This window comes from Myotis brandtii, unplaced genomic scaffold, assembly GCF_000412655.1.
Source record: "Myotis brandtii unplaced genomic scaffold, ASM41265v1 scaffold21, whole genome shotgun sequence".
In the NCBI taxonomy this organism is placed as follows: domain Eukaryota; kingdom Metazoa; phylum Chordata; class Mammalia; order Chiroptera; family Vespertilionidae; genus Myotis; species Myotis brandtii.
The window spans coordinates 2,727,617-2,745,342 of NW_005357846.1; the positions used below are offsets into that span (position 1 = coordinate 2,727,617).

General features: G+C 38.9%; 1 protein-coding gene across 9 annotated transcripts in view; it reads right to left on the bottom strand.

Moving 5' to 3' along the window:
- The window catches only part of ADGRL2 (adhesion G protein-coupled receptor L2), a 282,141-nt gene extending 265,545 nt beyond the window's left edge, over positions 1-16,596 (bottom strand). For 3 of the 9 annotated variants that reach the window (XM_014539249.1, XM_005865714.2, XM_005865715.2), the window contains exon 1: positions 16,347-16,595. The gene's annotated coding sequence lies outside the window, so the exon portion shown is untranslated. Of the gene's footprint in view, positions 1-16,346 lie in introns of all 9 variants that reach the window. The other 6 variants (XM_005865701.2, XM_005865705.2, XM_005865713.2 and 3 more) reach the window with 4 other exon arrangements.
- Positions 16,597-17,726: the final 1,130 nt, after the last annotated feature.

Genomic DNA, 17,726 nt, shown 5'->3' on the forward strand with positions numbered 1-17,726 from the left:
AGCCCCCTCTCCCCGCCAGTGTCTTGTGTCCATTGGTTATCCTTATAAGCATGCATACAAGTCCTTCGGTTGATCTCTTACCCCACCTCCTAACCCTCCTCTGCCTTCCTACTGTAGTTTGACAGTCTGTTCAATGCTTCTTTGTCTCTGTATTTATTTTTGTTCATCAGTTTATAATCCTTTCTAATAAAGAGGGAATATGATAATTGACCCTCATGCTGTAGCAAAGATGGCGGCACCCACAGCCAATAAGGAGGGAATATGCTAATTGACTTCCCTGCCCTCAATGATGGTGGCACCCACAACTAATAAGGAGGGAATATGATAATTGACTGCCACACCCTCAAAGATGGCAGTGCCCACAGCCACAAGATGGTGGTGCTCAGTCCCCTTAGCCCCCCAGCCATCCAGGGCTGGCTCGAGGCACAGGCAAGCCTCGGATGGTGGCTGCCCAGCCACCCAGGGCCGCCCGAGGCTCAGGTAACCAGGGTCTGCCAAGGCTTGCACTGCTGGCAGTGGCAGCAGCAAAGGTGTGATGGGGCGTTGCCTTCCCCTGATTGCCAGGTCACTCCCACCCCTGAGGGCTCCTGGTCTGTGAGAAGGGGCAGGCCAGGCTGAGGGACCCCCCCCTCCAGTGCATGAATTTTCGTGCACCAGGCCTCTAGTGTTCTTTATATTCCACAAATGAGTGAGATCATGTAGTATTTATCTTTCTCTGACTGGCTTATTTTGCTTAGCATAATGCTTTCCAGTTCCATCCATGCTGTTGCAAATGGTAAGAATTCCTTTTTTTACAGCAGTTTAGTATTCCATTGTGTAGATGTACCACAGTTTTCTAATCCACTCATCTGCTGATGGGCACTTAGACTGTTTCCAAATCTTAGCTATTGTGAATTGTGCTGCCATGAACATAGGGGTGCATATATCCTTTCTGATTGGTGTTTCTGTTTTCTTGGTATTTATTCCTATAAATGGTATTACTGGGTCAAATGGCAGTTCCATTTTTAATTTTTTGAGGAAATGTCATATGTTTTCCACAGTGGCTGCACCAGTCTGCATTTCCACCAGCAGTGAAGGAAGGTTCTAAATAATTTTTTAAAGAGTGAAGGTCATTTGTATTAAATACAATAGCATAAATGTCTTTCTTATCGCTTGCATCTTTCTTCTGTCTGCTCTTGTCCCATTTTCATATGAAATGATGTTATACATTTCAATACCTTGAGCAATTCTGCTGCGGGTTTTTGGATGTCCTGGCAGTGGTTGCCATAGCGAAGAGAAGAAACAAAATGTTCCTAACGTTAGCATTGCCACACTTACAGGTGCCCGTGGGAACAGGATGCCTTGCCTTCCTTGATCTGTTTGGCTTCAGAACCTCAGCTATTAATTGTACCACCAGGTTCTGCTCATGTGGACAGTGGACCTAAGAACTCTGCTTCCTTTCACTTCTGTTTCTCATTATGTTCTGGGCTCACGAAGAGACAATGAAAAAGAACGCAGGGGGATGAGAGATAATTCCCTCGGCGCTTGGCAAGTTGCCATGCATGCAGATCTATATTTGTCTCCGTCACCTCCTTCTGAAGGTAAGCTTGTGGGAGTACCATGCATGGCATGTCAACTTTAAGTACAAACATTTACAGGATGCACACACATACCGAGCAAAACCTCACCGTGGTAGAATACACTATCCGAGTTGTTGCTCTTTCTCTTGTTTAGACCTAATGTCTGGATACCATGTTTATTCAAAGCTGGTACATATTGTATCACTCAAGAATGTATGTATGTCTCTTTAGAATTAAAAAAAGGAAAAAGAAAAACCCATCTGTTTGTGAACAAATCTGTACTTTGGAGTGGCCCGCTTGCTTGAAAGTTTATAGTACTTATTTTATAAAAAAAAAAAAAAAAAGATTTTACTAAGTTAGCTTCCTCTAGAAAATAAATCTGGATATGATCAGGAGCAGCCAAACTAAGAAGCAGTAAAATCCAAAAATAATATCACAAACAGCTTAAGTCACTTAACTTTATATAAATCTACTGAGAAGGAAAGAAAATGAGAGAGAGCAGATTAAACAAAAGACTGAACAAAGCAGATTAAAAACTGGGAGGAGAGAGCTCTTGCATCAAAGAAAAAGAAACAAAAGAAATTATAAGCTATTCTTCTTTTACTGGAAAGACATTATTAAGACTTACACCTATGATACATTGGCAACTTTAAAAGGAAAAGACATGCTCACACTTGTACTTGGATCAAGGTGGAGTAGCTACCTGCCACAGTTATATAAAGGAGTCTCAAGTTATTGTTTCAGGATTATTTCTGAACTAGGAAAATACTCAAGTATGCAACATACTTCTCAGAATTTCCCACCCCTCAATCAGTAGGTAATGATATTTCCGAAAATAGCAAGTGCCACATTCATTAACTTCTAATACTGAATTAGAGTTTTCCAAATCTCCTTTGCCCCCTTTAGAGTTTTATGCCTGAATTCTGTTTCATCATGTATAAAAATGCATCATAAATGATGCGTATTTTTTATTCTACTGTTATTTTTTTAAAATGCTAGGTAAAAATTATTTTTCAGCTATCAAGCATACACAAAGGTGTTTTCTCCCTTAAATTACAAAAATTTGCTTAAGGTGAACTGATTAATAAATATTTCAAAACTAAGAAATATCTAAATGCATTTATTTTTAAGAAGTTTGATACTGCAGAGCCCCTATCTGTACCTAATGGTAAGTTAACCATTTATCCCTTGTTGTCTGAGACAATACCAATTTATGTCTCTTGCTCTGGCACAATTATTAATAGCCTCCTTTTACTCTTAAAGGTATCCAAGTTTAGACAAAAATTATATAGTTACATCTACCTAATATCAAGGCAGCATGGAATCGAAAGATCTGAGGTGTTTGAGATGGGCGCCCTGGGATCTCTGCATATTTCCATCACTTACTTGCTGTGTAAACGTGAACAATTACTTATCTACTCTGAGACCAATTTTGTCATCAGCAGCATATGGATAGTAATAGCTCCTAGGCTTGTTGGGATAACATGAATGCAGTGGTATTATGTCTGAATACACACACAAATGGGGATCATAAGATCGCCTTATAGATAGTTGTGCAGTTTACTTAAACGATGAATTTATGCAGTCTTCAGTGTGTCATGGTAGATACAAAAAATATATAGTTTTTGTCACACTCATTCTCATAATCACCATTATCATTCACCGTTAGTGTTGTCACTCAATATTAGAGTTAATATTATCTGCTAATAAATATTAGTTAGTTGCTGTTTGCAAATATTCGAGTTAGTTTCTTCTTTCCTCCTAACCTCATCTTTTCTGATACTGATGTCACATCCATGGAAGACGTTTAGAAATTTGCCTTGTACCCATAACAATCAGGAATTACAAGCTCGTTCCTAGCACTAATAGTCTGTTTTGAACACTAACTGGACAGCATTTGACCTGGGGAAACACATTGGTTTGTTTGATATAAGAATGACTGTCTCAGAGTGCATCCAAAGTCCCCTCCACGTAGGCATGTCTGAACTCTGACTCTGAGCAATCTGGGGTTACCCCACATTGACCCCTTCTGAGAGGACATTCCTTTGAAGTCTCCAAACCACTTAAAAATTCAAGTGGTTTCCATTATATATTTCATTATATATCTGTTTTTGTTTTGAATTTGAAATTGCTTTAAGAATCTGCCACCTAGCCCTGGCCAGTTTGCTAAGTAGTTAGAGCATCTGCCTGTGGACCTGAGGGTCTCGAGTTTGATTCCTGGTCAAGGACAGGTACCTGGGTTGCAGGTTGATCCCCAGTCTCAGTCAGGGCATGTGCGGGAGGCAACCAATCAATGTGTCTCTCTCACAACAATGTTTCTTTCTCTCTTGCTCTCTCCTTCCCTCCCTCTCTTCCACTCTCTAAAAATCAATGGAAAAAAATATCCTCTGGTGAGGATTAACAACAACAACAACAAAAAAAGAATCTGCTGCCCAGGTAAATTGGTGCTCCAGTGGGAGGCGAGCAGTGTGGGCTCTGGGCTTGTCTTCCTCCTGATACACTCCTGCTTGCTCCCAGTATGAGAAAGAGCAGAGGCTTTCCAGTTAGAAGCCTCTGGCTCAGGAGCAAGTTCCACACTTTAGGTACTTTGTGACCTTTGGCTTATAAATGCCTCTGAACCTCAGTGTTCCGGTCTTAAAAATGGGTATACTATAAATACCAATCAAATTGTTTCACACTTAATATGATAACGCCCGTAAGGTCACTATGTCACATATTAGGAATGCAATCTATGCCAGTAATTTTGTACATTGTGTTAGGTAAAATGGTTAGTCATGTCACCTTGAAGACTGGTCTGAGTTTACTTCTGTTTGACACAGAGCCCCAAAACACATACAATAGAAGACCTCTGTGTCACCACATAAAAATCTCTGTGCAATACAACACGATTCTCATGCAACTATCCAGGTTCTCTCTTCCAGATTCCGATAGTAACTCAGCCTTGAGTGGTAATGGCTTATTGATGACCTTCTTTGACTGAGCACACATGATTTTTGGAATACAATTGCCATATTGGAACCACATGGTTCAGATCTCTTTGGCCTTTAGAAAGAGCGTTAGTAAAATGAAAACACAAATAGTATTCTGAGGCACAGGAATCAATGAGCCAAAGACTTCATTCTTTACTTGGCTGACACTTAGGTATCCTTCAGGTTCCCATTCAGACATAACTTCTTTTGGGAAATGTTCCTAAAAGACAGTGCTTTCCTGTATCACGGTACTTATTTAAAAACCACAGAAAATTCATGTTCATTTATCTACCGGCTCCTGTAACCTTTGAACCTCTACAGTAATAGTTCTCAAAGCAAAATAAGCAGAACCCTCAGGGTCCCTGAGACCCTTTTGGGGGATTTCCAAAGTCAAACCTATTTTCAAAATAATACTAAGACATTATTTGTCTTTTTCACTTTGTTGACATCTGCACTGATGATGGAACGCATTCCTATAGGACTGCTATACCACTTGAGTGAAGGCACTGGCATCAAACCGTATTGTAGTATTGCAGTCATTATATTCTTAATCACCTCACACGTACAGTGAAACAGAAACAAAAACAATACAAAATAAAGAACGAACAGAAAATAACACCCCAATTTCAACTAAGGATGTCCTTTAAAAAACAATGAACATTAATATTCATTTTCTAAAATCCAAATCCCTGAATACATGTCTTTAATATTCTGTGTGACAAAATGGGATGTAATTAAAAAGCACTTCCCCTGTATTCTAAAGTAGAATTGTCTTGAAGAAAAGCACTTGTGAGATAAATGTTTGAATTGTAAGCTGAAATAGCTGCTCTTTTCACAGAATACCATTTTTACTTTAAAAAGCCACTGACAGAAAAACTGTGGTGACTCAGACTTGGGTATTTCACAGATATTTTTCAAAAGAGGAATAAAAACAAGCAAGTCACTTCAAGAAAAACAACCAGTGGTATTTATTGCCAATGCTAAAATTCAAACATTCAAACAAAATTACCATCCGGAGAATAATTTGTATTTGCAACTGTGAACCTGACAACTTCCCAATATGTAAAAACTTTTCTGATAAGCTTGGTGGTGATATTAACAATGACAATTGCTTAAAAATGTGCATAATTCAGTGAAGCAATGTTTTCCAAATGACCAAAGCATCATGTTACAAAATGTAATGCATGGGTGAAAGATCTATTCAAAATGAGAGATTAAACCAATGTGTTTTAATGCAACAGTTTAAAAAAAATTTCTTTGATATGGTTTAAAATACCTCTTTGCAACTAACCTTTAATAAATTACTATTTGTTGAAGTTTGATTTATTGTTAAAGAAGAATATCACAGCCCAGCTGCCATGGTTTACTGGTTGAGTGTCGATCTATAAATCAGGAGGTCATGGTTCAATTCCTAGTCAGGGCACATGCCCGGGTTGCAGACTCGATCCCCAGTGTGGGGCATGCAGGAGGCAGCCGATCAATGATTCTCTCTCACCAATGATGTTTCTATCCCTCTCTCCCTCTCCCTTCCTCTCTGAAATCAATAAAAATATATTTAAAAAGAGAAAAATATCTCATTTATCTAAAAAATGCTATTAAAGTATTTCTTCTTTTTTCAAATATCTGTGCAAGGCTGATTTTCTTTATGTACTTCAAACAAAATATATTGCAACTAGAGACCTGGTGCACCAAATTCATGCATGAGGAGGTGTCCTTCAGCCCGGCCTGCACCCTCTCATAATCCAGGACCTCTGGCTCCTAACCACTTCTGCCTGCCAGCCTGATTTCCCCCTAACCACTTCCCTGCCGGCCTGATCACACCTAACTGCTCCCCTGCCAGCCTGATCGCCCCCAACTGCCCTCCCCTGCCAGCCTGATCACCCCCAACTGCCTTCTCCTGGCGGCCTGATCACTCCCAACTACCCTACCCTGCCTATAGGACTGCTCTTCAAGAAAAACAACCACTTGAGTGATTTCCCACAACTGCCCTCCCCTGCTGTGACCCACCTCCTTCACCAGGCCCCGCCTCCACTGTGCATGTGCATCTTATGACAGCCATCTTGTGATGACGTTAGAGTATGATGCGTGAGGGCATGATGATCACCTAGGCTATTATTGGTATAGATAGACTGATATAGGAATAGATATGAATATTCAGCTGCCCTCTCTTAATCCAGATTTTGCAGATATTTTCAGAAAATGTCACTTGTCAGACTACTTTGTTTTCAACTATAGTTATATTTTCATATAAATGTGTTTTTAAGCTAATATACAATGGGTTTACTATTCCTATTTTAATTGAATTAATAAACATTTTTTAGTTTTAATTTTAATGTGATAAACATTAAGAGCTATTACCCATAAATTAAAGCTTTTGGGATCCTCAATAATTTTTAAGGGTGGAAATGGTCCTGAGATCAGGGTTTAAGAACCATTGTATGAAGGGCAATGCGTTCATCCTTCTACCCACAGTGCCTGGTATTCACTAGATGCTTCATAAATGTTTGTTTAATAGATGGGTGGGTCATGAGTAACTGGATATTGTACATAATGTAAGTTACCTTGATATACAGTATGTGAGGAATCAATTAAAATGCAATTTAATTTTTTTCATACCATTATTTCTTGCCTCATAATGCCTACTTCCAAAACTGAGGTAAGGAAAGAGAGAACTATTTAGTCACAATTAATCACTTAATTAAATAACGCCAGAAGCATCTATTGGGAAAACACAATTTGCAGGCACTGGGTGAGGTCTTGATGTTGATGGGGGGACAGGGAAATAGGTTCTTCCTCTTAACATGCATTATGTGACAGCCAAGTCAAATAATTTACTTGTTTAATTGTCAGCTTATACATTTCCCAACAATTTGGGATAGGATAGGTTTAACCTTTTGAAACTTTTTACAAGTTTTGGTTGACTTTTTAAAAATTTTATTATTGTGTTTTAAGACTTATTTAGTATCCACCTCTGTTCCAGTTTCCTGTAACAAAAGTGTGGAGGGGAATTTTGATAGGCAGAACACAGGGAGGGACAGAGTAAGTGGAGACAGAGAGAGTCTCAGATGAATTTATAGCTTTAAGTCCCATAGAAACCGGAATCAAGTCCGAACTTTTTAAAAATTTCTAAACCCCAAGGTTGTTGGTTTTGTTTTTGTTTTTGTTTTTTTCATTTTGTATTACTATTTTGCTTCCTCGGAGACAAAGTCTACTCTGTTCTCACCAAAGGAAAAAATAAAATAGGGTAAATATGTGAGGTGATGGATGTGTTAATTAACTCGATGGGCGGAATCCTTTCACAATGTATAGGAATATCCAATCACCATGTTAAATACCTTACAGTTTTATTTGTCAATTATAACTCAATAAAGTTAAAAGAGACAAAGTTAACTCTTAAAAAATAGTATCTTCCTGCTATCTCTGAATGAGAAAAGATAGAAACCTTTTAAGTCCCACTGAATAGAGGAGATAGTAAGTCTCTTGTAGGAGAGGAGCACCTCTGAGTTCTGCTGATGAGGTTAACACACCCAATCCAAGGGCTAAAGCTCTCTAAGAAGTCAGATATGCTGTCTTACCCATTGTGAGATGCTTTGCCCCTCATTTGAATAGTTCTGAAACTGGGATAGATTGTTCAATCAGTGATATATCATAGTTTCATTGGAAGTTTGAAATTTTCTTTGTAGAATATAAAATAATGGGGCATCTTATTATGGATAGCATCTTATAGTCCATGAAATATAGTAGCCCAGAAATAAACCTTGATTCTACAGTTATGTGGTAACAGCATATTCAGGATAATGGTCTCTAATGCCTTGACTTAAATTGGCTCGACTTCCTTTTTCAGTCTTTTTGGAAAATAATGACTCATCTAATGAGAAATAAGCTGATTTACTTCAAGGCAAAGGAAGCAAATTTAAGTGACCCTATTTGATCACTGAGAACTTCAGAGTTCCGTATAGAGTGTGCACAAGTCTGAACAGGGGTGTTGGAGGAAAATTAATGTATAAATAAGAAGTGGTCACAAGACAGAGACTTCTATTTAAGGAGTGCATCCTAATTTTTATGCTTCAAAATATTAAATATTTCCTTAGCTTACAATTGATAAATATATATATATGTGTATATATATATGTATATGTATATATGTATATATATATATACACACAGTATATACATAAATATATATATTTAAATGCAAATAACAGCACATGTAATTTTTCTTTGCATTAACCCTCTCTTCTGAAGCACTAAGGAAAATAAATGTGTGCAAAAAACATTTATGCCCACATCACTACCTAGACATTGGTTAAACAATCAAAAGTACTTCTGCAGATACACGTATGAAAATTAAGAGCATTCCCACTTCTTCAGTCAAGACAGTCCTGCAATTCTGGCTGTACATACCCATAATGGAAACAAAATTGCTTTAAATAATCAAAATACACAAAGGCACATTTTTCTGAGTGATTGGAAATAACCCTGACAAATGCTCACATTTGGTAAATTGTGAGCTAGCCAAGTTATGTTTGCATAAATATAATGAAAAACACTTTTTAAAAATTTAGTAAGCATATAAAGCAAAGCATTGTCTTGGTAATGAATTTCTTTGACAGATAAACCAACAACCATGCAAGGCAAGTTTATGATGGTGCTTCCCTGAGGGCTTGAGAGTGTGTGTGTGTGTCAGAAAGAGAGAGAGAGAGAGAGAGAGAGAGAGAGCTCGTGTGTGTGTGTGCGTGTGTGTGTGTGTGTGTGTGTGTGTGTGTATCTACCTACCTATCGATAAATAGACAAATACACATATAGAAAAAAATTCTGCAGAAGTGGAGATGTTCTTCCAACTAAAAAAAATATAAAAAAGGCCAAGATATATCAGGCAGATACTTATATTTTGAAGGGAAAAAAAAGAACACAAACTATGTGTAATCACATGCTATGCTAATATGGCACACAAATAATTCATATTTTCCATATGGTAACACAGAGATTGCCTATTAGGTAAACACACAGTTATATTCTCTTCCAACAATCTAGATGCCACATCTCAGCTGCAAACTTAAACAAGCATCTGTATATAGTTGGAGAGGATTTGTGGATGGCTCATAAAACATGTATTTGTAGAGGGCAAAAAATGATTTTCTACTCGCAAGTGATATGGCACTATTGGTTACCAGATTGCTTTGCATAGGCCTGAGCACTGAGCCCTACAACATGTGGATGCATCAAAGCAAAAGCCAAGGAAAGATGTAATTCATTTAGAATTTTCTAGAATAGCCTGTTTCTTGAGCTAGGCTTAATAAGTAGGGAGACAGACTTAACTAAATTTGCTACATGGATAGCAAAGCTATTCTGAGAATTCTGTAGACTTTTAAAGTCATCAGAAGCCAAAGAACACACCTTTACACAAAAGGGATGTTGTCCAGGCCTTTTCAAATAGGCCTGACACATAAGATGCAAAATTTGTACACACACACACACCCATGAGGGTAAATTGTGTTTAAAAAGAGAAAATAGGCCAGGGACAGTGGGTGTAGAGCAGATGACTTTCTTAGCAGGAAATTCTTTTAATTCCCAAGCATGAACTGTAGGAAAAGCCCGATTGCCTTCACAGCCTTAGTCATCTTTGACCATCATCAACTTTTCCCCATTAACTGCCACCCACCTTCACTTGACATCAGGAAGTAAGAGCTTGAGAGAAACCAGAGTTACAACAGGCCTCTGGTTGGGTAAAATGGTATAGCAAACCAAATTAAACTGGTGCCACTTGCCTCACTCTTTTTCTTATTCCTTATCTTCTCTTCCTCTAGTTTAAGGGTGAACATTTGTTAAGAACTTACTACCTTACAATATGACTTCCCTTCCCATCATTTTAATGAAACCTCTTTCCTGAAGGTCATTAATGACTAATTAATTGTGACATCCAATGTTCTCATCTTTCATCTTCCTTGTCTGTGTCTCCTCCTTGTCACCTGACCAGGCCCTCCTTCAAAAAACTCTCCACCCTCCCTCTCTATGGCTATTTCCAGTTTTCCTTTTAACTCTGTGACAGTAACATTTGTCTCCTTCCTCTTCACACTTTTCATATATAGGTTCTAACTGTTTGTTCCTCAGCCCTCTTCTCTCCTCATTCTCTCTCTTCCTTGACCATCTCATCTACTTTTTGGGCCTTGTCTACAGATGACCTTCAAAAATCTGTCTCTGGCCTTATCATCCCCTCACCTGGATACAAGTTCCCATCTACAGACATCTGTTCTCTACAAGGAGAGGCTCTGGTACCTCAAAACACCCATTACATCCAAATTGAACTCAGTATCTTCCATCTCACGTTTCCATCTCCTCTTCATGTTTCCTACTTATTTTTAAAATGCCATCCCCAAGGTTTGAAGTCGTAGAGTCAAATATTACAGCTTCCCTGTCTTTTTCTACAATAACTTTCAAAAACCCGGTCAATACTTCCTCTGAGATATCGCAGTCATTTTTAGCCTCTCTTTCATCCCCTCTCTTCTATAGACTATTCAAGGAGCCTCTTAAATGCTCTTTAGGTCTTCTGCATCCAAACCACTTTGTATATTACTGCCAGAAAAATCTCTTTAAAACACAGTTTGCTCATGTTGCTGTGCATTTCCATATTTAAATGCATTTGTTTCCTCCACTTGCTTTTTCAATACTTTTCCTTTCCTACAAAAGTATCTCTCTTCTTGGTGCCTCTATATCACCAAGTGTTCCAGCCCAACAGATTTTTCTTCCCATTTCATGGTGAGCTCCATAACTGAAGGGCCAGGTATATTTATCCTCAAATCCACTACATACACTGCAGTGACTGACATAAAGAAGACCCTCAGGAATTCTTTGACTTTTGGGTTAGGTGGAATATCATTACTGTGTTTAAAAACCTTCAACATTCCCTATCTTTTACATGCTACAAATTATCTTACCAGGTCAACAGGACCCTGGGATTTGGGATTTGGGAAGATTGGGAAGTGAATAGCAAAAGGCAGGGAAAGAGACTCAAAGAAAAAGGAAATTGGGGAAAGCAGCAAGTGGCAGGCTGGGAGCCTTCTGAGACAATCTTTGTCTTGACCTTTTGCCGACCTAGGGCTACCTCATCCTTGAGGGCCCAAACATTGACTTATTACAGCCACCAATCTCTCTAGGAATTTCAGAATGCTCAGTTCCCCTGCTATACAACACCCTGTACCACACCCAGGGGATGGCCTGTGTCTATTGGCAGACACTCAGTGACTGATGAGCTATGCTCCCGTCTTCTGGCCAGAAAACAAATAACCAGCTGAATTTAAGAATAGACCTGTCCTAAAATGTTAATGGCAACTCCAGACATATTAAGCAAAGACTCAGACTTGGGGCCTTCTCTCTCTTTGCCAAGTGGTATGTGAACACTGTATTTAACACTACTTTTCAGGAGATGCCGCCTTGATTTTGGTGCCTAACCCAGAAAGTCTGAGCCAGCAGGAATCTGGGTTATGGAGGGGGAAAGAAAGTACTGTGATAAGGGAGGCTAGGGAGCCCCACACAGTTTTCTCTTCTGTTAAATAAATACTTTTACTGTTAACACAAGGCCACAGGTGAGCAGGAAAAGGGAGAGTCCGGAAAAATGGTAGGTTTTCACCCAAAGATTAAGCTCTTTTGTGCACTAATTTACTTAATGTGCTGATATCTTCCCTGCAGTTCCTCCCTCACTGTAGAATGCAAGAGTGATAAACTGTAAACAATTACTTTAGCTGTACCGATATTGGAGAAGGTTAAACTTACAAATTGTTAGGTGTTAGTCCAGTCCATTACTCATTTACCATGGGATGAGTTCATATCTAAATGAAGCTTTTACAATGACCAGTTTCCCTTTAGCCATTGTTCCTCAGTTCTTCACCTAATTTCATTGTACACTTTTTTCCTTTACCTATTTTTTCCCCAGTAAGAAAGTAAGGTCATTTTTTTAAAAAAAATCTCTGTGTCATGTCTTTATCCTATGCCCTCCAGGAGGTGATCTCACCAATGTCTTCACAAGATCTAAGGCATCTTGTGCATACTCTTCCAACTTTCCTTATCTTCACTTCAGATTTTTCTCTGTCACCAACCCCCTTTCCTCTCCTTTTTTGGAGGAACATTTTTAAAAAAATCTCCTTAGCTACCATAGCTATCTGGATTGTCCCCAATTCCTGCCCAATTAAGGACACATTTCCCATTACACACACACACACACACACACACACACACACACACACACACACACACACACACTTGCTGCTGCTGCTGCTCCACCAGCTCTTTTCTTGCCTACAAATATGATCAAATATTTACTTCCCTAAAAAAAAAAAAAGAAAGCCTCAATTCTTTCCCTGTGCTTTCTATTTCCAATTATTCTCACCTTCATTCTTCTCATGTCTTGAAATAAGTACTCTGTACTCAGGAATCCGTGAAACAGTTCCTGTTGACCTAATCATTGCTGAAACTTTAGCTACTGGTTCTCACTTTGTAATGATCAGCAGAGCTGACTGTTCTGAATCGTCTGGTGTGTTGTGTGTCTACACCAGGTTACAAGCTTTCTTCATGTTTGTGGCTAGAGCTTCTTCAGATTTTCTGAACACTTTCTATCTGCAGACTAAATTCCTTTTTTTCCTGCTCTACACATTTACTCTCTTTCCTTCCTACCCTGTAATTATTTCATGAAATTACTTATATCACTTACATCACTTACATGAATATCACCACAAGTCCACATTGTAAGTCATTTGCTACAGACAAAATCCTCTAAGATTTTTGCTCTCCTTGGTAAAGATACCAATATAACCACATGCCACATATTTGTTTAATATTTTGGTCCCAGCCAGATGGAATTCTTAATGCATACACATTTTGAAAATTTATTTTATTTTATTTTATTTATTTATTTATTTATTTTCTGAGTGTGGGTGCCCAATCATGATAAAACTAAGAGGAAAAGTTGTTTGAGCTCAGGTACTTTCAATTCATTGTTAGCCCCTGAAAAAACCCTGTTTCCAAATTACTGTGTTGTATATCATGGAGAACCCTTGGGTTTTTTCACTATTCTGGATGTTCTCCTTCCTTCTTGCATATTTTTATACGAAGGGTGAGAAAGTTATGACCACTCTAAAAGTGAAGTGGAAGCTTAGGTGGTGTGGGTGAATGTGTTTAGCTGTCACTTTCCCCTTTTGTACATGCACAAGTCCCATAGCTATAGGAAGTCTTTGGTAGACATTTGAACAGACTTTTTAGGAAGGAAGGGTTATCATGCTCTCTCGTCGGCGTTCCTCGGAGCGTCATATCCTGCATTGATGGAGAACACAGGTAGAGGCTGCCTATTTTTGGTCAGACCAAGTGGTGTGAAGTGTGCTGTATTCATCTATGTGATGTGCCCACCTTTTCTCCTTGATAAGTTATTCTTACAGGTAAAGGCTTTCAGAGAAGGGTATGGACAGTCTTCCTCATCTGTCTAGTCTTCTAAAACTTTTGGGTTCGCTGGATGGACTGTCTCTTGCATCTTTCACAGTTTCCATTCAGCCCTGGGGCAGAGGCATCTCCCTCTACCTCACACAGGATTGGAGTTGAATAAATGTCAGAGAGGGAATTACTCTGCTGCAAAGGCCATGAGAACTGTTTGTGGGAGACCATAGATTCAAGTTTCTGCGGTGTGGGCTTCTCCAAGGTGATAACAACTAACAGCATTCATTTCCCAGGAAGCCGAGTTAGGTTCCTTCAACAACTCTGGAGAGAAAAGAGATGGCAAATGCCGGGACTGTGTCTCACTTGCTCACTATTGTATATCTTTGGCTTCTCAGTGTCTGACAGAAATAGGGGCTCCATAAATATTTGTAGAACTGAATTGCATGAAAATGCATGGAATGTGTTGGCAGGCTAATACCAGATTTTTGAGACTTGGGCAAAGTCCTTATTTTCTTATACCACTTTCTAAAGAAAGCATCAGATATTCCTAGGGTGGTGGTGTAGGAAGATTTTTCCCTAGGGCATTGCCAAGGTTGGGAATTTGGTTGGAGCTGATCTCTGTTAGAAGATTCAGAGGTCAAACTAGAACATCTCGCCTCAGTACATTTTAAGATTTAGGTGTCTTATCAAAGAATTAAACCTTTCCATGCTCTGGACCTGGCTAATGCTGAACATGGGATACAGGATTTGATAGGCCAGTAGGCAATTCTATTGTGACCACTGCTTTATTCCTCATTAGATTTAATGATAAATTTACCATTATTGACAACAGTTTTGCCAATTATAAAAATAAAATGACCATTTGGTCAATCACATGCAATGTCAAGTAGAAATATTCTATTAACTGGTATAAGTGTTATTGACATCAAATAGTTATAAAATCAACATTATAGCAATGTTCAGTGTAGCCTCAACAGTTTTTAAAACACTGAAACCATTTTCTTTTCATCAAGAAAACAAGGTATGCCACAGATGAAAATGACACATGTATTTTTGTGCTTATTATTTAAAGGAAGGAGAAACATCTGAAATCTGTTTGCTAACTAGAGTAAAATATAAATTAGCCTGCAGGCGCCGTGTGTGCTGTACCCTGTCTGCTTGCCAGCCCTGCTTAGTCCCAATGTATTAATGAGCAAGTGCAAGTATTTGAACAATCAGCATTTCTGCATTTGCATGCAAACGCTCATGCTGTGTAATTATACACAGAGCTGGCACTCAAATTAATTAAAGCTGATTTCTTTGTGACTGCAACTGGTCATATCCTCGGCTTTGCCTTCCTATGAAGTCATCACTCTACATTCAACCTGACACTTCTGTCCCTGGCATTCTTAGTAATGCAAATGTTCGACAATTGTTAATCTGGCAATATTTTAGATTGCAGCTGACAATAGCTGGGTGTTTTTGTGCTTTTCCTCTCCTCCCTACCCCCCCAGCCCCCCTTCTGGTATAAAGGACAGCTTTGAACGCTTGCTTTGTAATTATCTCAAATAATAATGCAAACAAATTACATGTATTGTTTCAGATGGTTCCCTCCCCTCTTTTATGACTCCACCCACTTGATTAGTGCTTACAAACAATTCATCAAACTTAAAAAAAATTGTTTACTTGATAGTAGCAAACAATTCGTTTGGATGGTTTTAGTCTTAATTTTGAAAAAGGCTTTAACAAACGCTGTTTTATTTTCATAGATAGGGATCTCATAATTCAGGATCAGAGAGATTAGGAGGGAAAGAAGCAGCAACGACGGCTAGATTTGATTAAGACTTTTTTTGAATCCTCATCAAACAGAGCAGTATTGCAACAGAGACTATTATTTGCCAAAAAGACCCATAAACATTAACTTCTAGGGCAGAAGGCTTCCCGCAGAAGCTGTTCCACAATAAAGCCTTTTGGTCTCTCAGTTTCTCCGAAGGAACTGTTTCTGTGACAGTTCCTTTGGAAAGACATCCTTAAAGCTGTAAAGGTATCAATACAATTCTCTTTTCATAAATCTAAACCTCTGAATACAGGTGGCTACTAAAAACATCATCACGTAGGGCCCAGGGAGATCCGCTGCTCTGACACATTCCTCTGAAATCTATCCTTACCACCAACCACAGCTCACCACCTTCCTCCTTTCTCTGTATCCCCTTAGCGGCAAAGCCAGAAACTTGCATAGACAGCTGTTGCAGTGGCTGACTGTCTCTTTTTAGAGTGGACACCAAACAGTTCTATCGCTCAAGTTCAAGATCCTGAAATAGACTGCCAGGACGATTGCCTCAGTAACCTACATTTAAAAGTAGAGAATCTCTGTATCATCTATCTCTAGCATCAAACCAAGAGATATAATTGCCCTTACCTTATCCGGACAGTAGTACCTCTGGGTCCACACAGGACATCAGCAAGCAAGCTCCCTTCAAATTCCAATTGGCAGACAAGGGCGAATAGAGTATTGAGCCTTTCCCTGAGAGGCTTCCGGGGAGATCACAGTCACCACAGTGCCATGATCTGAAGCCTGCCCTGCTGTCTGTGTCATGAATTTCCTACGCAGCCAGGTGTCATATTGGCATGAATTTTGTTGCCAAGTACATTTTAAGAGGTGGGCGTGGCCGTGATCCTGCAGCCAGTTCCACCTGTCTGTAAACCCTCATAACCTCCAATGCTTTCAATATTTCGCTCAGGTACCCAGTGACTTCATGAGTTACCCACGCACTGGGGCCGACTCAGAGAGGTGTGGGAACAGTATCGAGTTAAAGCAGCCCCGTCATTGTCGCACACAATGCTCATGGTTACTGGCAAATACCTCATTGCTGAATCAGGATTGGGAGGCACTGAGCAGGACCAGGCAGTTTTACTGCTTTCTGTTTGTTTCCTTTTTAGAAACCATCCTCTTCTAATTAACCATTGAGCAAAAATAGATTCTTTTTTATGTTCAGTATTTAAAACTATAGCTTTCGCATTTTATGCAGAGAGAATTACTGTATTTTAACACCCCCCCCCTTTTTTTTTAAAGCAAGCACTTGTGAAACCAAAGGCAAAGAAAAGTGAAAATTGGAGTTCCCCATAAAATAAAATCAACATCACTTCACGTGCTGTATATTTTGGTCTTAAATTTTCTGATAGCAAATCAAATACATTTATTGGTTATGATTCTTTGTCTTCTTCTCAAGAGAAAGGGATAATGGGAAAAGTGTTTTGTAAACCTCTTAAGAAAAGGGAATCTTTTACTTCTTAAGGAGGAGTAGTAGACAGCGGGCACTCTTTTTATTGTTTTTAATGGGTGGTGGTATTAAAATACTTGGCTGGCTACATATCTCTTTATGGGCATATGTGTAAGTGGAATTCAGGTATGGAAGTGGCAAGTCAAGATTTTATAAACATACCAAGTTTATATGTTTTATCCATCATCGTAAGGATGACATAATAGAACAAAGTCTATAAAATATGGGGCTGAATAGATGTAAATGGTATGTCTGACTTAAAATTTCTACCCATTTTACCAGTGTACTCTGGAAGTGGTCAGGTATTAATTTTCTCAGACCCTTTAATTCCTCAGTGACGTTTAAATCAAGAAAAATGTTTTGCTTTGTTTTGTTTTAGATTGATTTAATCTCAAATATTAAGTTTGGTCCAATATCCCACCCAAAGCAGGAGTTTCATGCTATATAATAAAGAGCTAATATGTAATTAGACCAAACAGCAGAACAACCATCTGGATGAAGCCAGGGCTGCATCGGGC